Genomic DNA, 4,143 nt, shown 5'->3' on the forward strand with positions numbered 1-4,143 from the left:
CCAGTGAAGCAACGTCCTCCACAACTAGACTGAAGAACAAAACGACAGCAACTTGTCTGTTCCCCTTCCCCCAATTCCCCAGCACTGTTCCAATCCCCCCAATTCCCCAATAAAAATCTTTTTAAAAATGATAAGGATCTAAATTAAAGAATGGTCATAAGGATAGAAAGTGAAAAACAAACTCAAGAGATGTTTAGGAAATATCATTTACAGGATTTGGAAGTCAGCTTAGATTGGTGGGCAGTGTGAGGGAAAAGGATTAATGAAGAATGACATCAAGAATTCTACCTCAGAGAAATTAAATAGAAAATAAAGGAAGAAGAGTAAATTCTGGAGAGGGAATTGTGCATTCAATTTAGGTCATGAGAGTTTAGGTTACCTGTTAGGTTATATGAGTTTAAGTTACCTGTTAGACATCCATACAATAGACAGTTTTTTATGAGTGTGAATGTCAGGAAAGAGCTGGCAGCATGTGGTGACAGCTGAACATAAGTTCACGTGTGGGCTTAGCCAGCAGGAGAGAGAACGATTACTTGGGAAGCAGCAACACTTAATGAATACATTTAAAAACAGGAAATCTGGGAAGAGAGTGAGGAATACACAGAAAGGTAAAGGGAAACAACCCTGGTTTCTCTTAACTTTGTTAAGAGAGGAAAGGAAATAGAAAACTTTATAAAGGGTAGAAGTGACAAATGATGCATTGATGTCAAGTAAGATTCATTCACTTCACAAGCATTTACTGAATGCAGACGATCTATCAGATCCTGTTGTAGGGATATAGAGGACAGAAAAAATCCTTTTGATTTAGTAACACTGAGGTCATAGATGACCTGCACTAGAGCAGATTCTGGACTTGATGAGCGCAGCATCCACGTGGTTACAAATGACAGCGAGTTAAGGAAAGGATGGTACCAACACAGTGGATATAAAACATAATAGAGAAATTCTGGAACCTTGATGGACTGAGCTGGCATGGAAGACATATTCCTATTACAAACACCTGAAAAAGCTTGATAAGAGATAACCAAAGTTTTTTTTTTTTTAAAGATTTTTTTATTGGGGAATTGGGGGAATGGGAACAGTGCTGGGGAATTGGGGGAAGGGGAACAGACAAGTTGCTGTCGTTTTGTTCTTCAGTCTAGTTGTGGAGGACGTTGCTTCACTGGCCCAAGTTGGCACCATCATTGGGCTCTTCCCGGGCGAGGCAGATCAGTCGCCGGCTTCTGGACGGCCGCTCACTGCAGCTGCTGGCCGCTCACGCTGGCTGCTGGCTACACACGGTAGCCCATGGCAACCCACTGCCACAGGGGCTGCAGCCTCCACCGTCGCCGGTGACTCACGGCTGCCCAGCTCCAGGTTGAGCTGTTGTTCAGCATCTTAGCTGTAGAGGGCAGTGTCACTGGCCCTCATATGTGGGATCCGAACCGGGGCCCTCTGGTGTCCCAAGCCAGTTCTTAACCATCGCGCCACTCGGCCGGCCCAAGAGATAACCAAAGTTTTAAATACATGTTTAAATATCTATGCTCCCGTGAGGCAAAGGGAAGTCCCTATGTGCCCAAGGAAATTGAAAGGTAGATTGGTAAGTACACAAACCAATACTTAGGCAGCCATGTAGCATGGGCTGGAATGGGCATGGGATGAAGTAGCGAGCAGAATCAAAAAGAGACCATGCTAGCTAAGGGCTTTTGTGTTTGTTTGGTTTGGTTTGAAGTGCCATTTTTATTTAATATTCCAGTAGTAGAACAACCTAAAGACCTTGGTTGTGATCACACAGGGATATTTTTATGGAATTGCTGTAGGAAACATGATTAGCATCTGGCATCCTCTGGCTGGCTCATGAGCAGCTCCAACATCAACTCCTTGTGGAGACCTTGGCTGGAGCAAGTAACTCAAGTCTTTCCTCCCAGAGTGGAGCTCTTTGGTGAATACTCATTTAGGGAAAATTTTCGTGGCTTCCTCTTCAAGGATGGTGGGAAGGACCATCATACTATCTCCATTCTTCCAATCAACCGGGGTGGCAACCATCTTCTCTGCTGTCAGCTGGAGAGAGATAACGACTCTACAAATCTCACCCAAGTTCCTGCCTGTGGTAGCTGAGTAGAGGATAGATAGCTTCAGTTTCTTTTCAGGACCAAAAATAAACATCACACGAGCCGTCACAGGCATGCCCTGTTCATCCTTCTCGGCTGGGTCCAGGATGCCAAGCAGAGTGGCGAGGTCCTGATGCTGATCCCCAATAATGAGACAAGGTAACTTTTCTGTGAGCTTCTCACCGTTGTAAGCATTGATATCCTTGCCCCAGGCAAGATGGTCTTCAATGCTGTCTATTACAAGGGCAATAAGCTTAACGTTCCTCTTGGCAAATTCTGGTACCAGTTTTGCACCTCTGCCACACTCCATGGTACACACCGAGTTAAGTCCCGTGGGTAGGAGAACAGAATGCCCCATGAATTTCCCAGATAGCCATGGACACGGATGCCATGGACTCGGATGCAGCAGACAGTAGCATTGGCCTCGAAGTTGGGATCCTCATACCCAAGAAGAAGACCTCCAGGCATGGTGGCAGTGGTGACACGGGAGAATGAGGGAGGCTGGTTCTGGCCAAGTAGGTGCTGCAGCGAAGTGGGGCCTGGAGGGGGGCTTTGGCTTTAAATACCCACAAAAAGCACTGGAAACAAGCCCTTGGGTCCACTCAAGGTGGAGGCAACAAAATTGAGATGCGTATGATTCCAGAAGAAATTAATCAGAATAGACCATTAAAGAAACTAAATATGCTATTTAAATATCTACTGTTCCATATATAAATTCAATACTAATCATTAACAAAAATAATGGCGTGATTTTAAGTTTTTTTCCCCAAACATCAAAGATCACTATAACATAGAAATTCTTCAGGAATTTAAAAATGAGTTCAATCTCCCCAACTTAGATTTTAGAACTACTGTAACCAAGGACTATGCAAGAAATGAAAGTTACAGGTGATCTTATTTATAAATGTAAGAACAAAACTCCAGAATAAAATTGCAGCAACCACCCAGGTTTGTCAGCTTGTCTATAGGAAGTCACAGGATACCAACTAAGTGTCTTGCTGAAATATTTAAGGGACTCCTCATTACTGGGTATTCATTATCCCATTCCTGATGTTAAGTAGAGCAGTGTGTTATTTAGGATAGGCTAAGCCACAGTAACATATAGACCCAAACATTTCATGGCTAAACACAATAGAGTTTTAGCTGTAGCTTGGGTAACAACAATTCAGGGTACTCGAAGATCCGGGTTCTCTCCACCTTGTGGATCTGCTATCCTCTAGGGCTTCATTGTCATCTGCATCCAGCCACAAAAGAGGGAAGAGCATAAAGGAGCACACGTGGGAAGTTCTAGTGGGACAGGCCTGAAAATGACATACCGCTGCTGCTCACTTAGTCACAGAGCCACACCTAGCCGAATGGTAGGTAGGGAAATGCTGTTTGGCTAAGTGCTTAAAGAAGGGGACAATGGATTCAGTAACAGCTAGTGGTCTCCACTACAGGCAACTAACATCATCATGACACAAGATTAAAATCACTAAGAAATGGACCAGGCACACAATCTTTCCTTTTAAAACCAAGCTTCTGCTCCTGTCTATTGGGTCAAAGCCTTTCTCCATTATTCTCTCTATAGTTATCGGGCTATGACAACATAGTGCAAATACAACACAAATAACATAAAAATTGATGGCAAAGTGAAACTGTCAGTCTTGCAAAATAAGCAAGATTTCAAGATTAGGGAAGCAGTTTTGGGGAACTGCCCTCATCACTTGCAAAGCCATTGACAAATAAGGAAATGGCAGTGTTAGATCAGAGAAAAATCTGTGAGGATGAGGACCCAAAAGACACTGCAAATGAAAATGATTTTAACCTCAAAAGGGTAAGAAAGACAGCTGGGAAAATTAGCAAAATAAAATTGCAGCAAACAGAATTAAGCAATAAATATTAAAAATAAGTAGGGCCGGCTGAGTGGCGCGATGGTTAAGAACTGGCTTGGGACGCCAGAGGGCCCGGTTCGGGTCCCACATATGAGGGCCAGTGACACTGCCCTCTACAGCTAAGATGCTGAACAACAGCTCAACCTGGAGCTGGGCTGTTGTGAGCCGGTGACGGCGTA

The 4,143-nt window shown here is 43.9% G+C and overlaps 1 pseudogene; it reads right to left on the bottom strand.

The window, feature by feature from the left end:
• Positions 1–1,782: 1,782 nt before the first annotated feature.
• Positions 1,783–2,558, bottom strand: LOC109381944 (peroxiredoxin-6 pseudogene; annotated as a pseudogene).
• Positions 2,559–4,143: the final 1,585 nt, after the last annotated feature.

Source organism: Hipposideros armiger, unplaced genomic scaffold, assembly GCF_001890085.2.
Source record: "Hipposideros armiger isolate ML-2016 unplaced genomic scaffold, ASM189008v1 scaffold_56, whole genome shotgun sequence".
Classification (NCBI taxonomy): domain Eukaryota; kingdom Metazoa; phylum Chordata; class Mammalia; order Chiroptera; family Hipposideridae; genus Hipposideros; species Hipposideros armiger.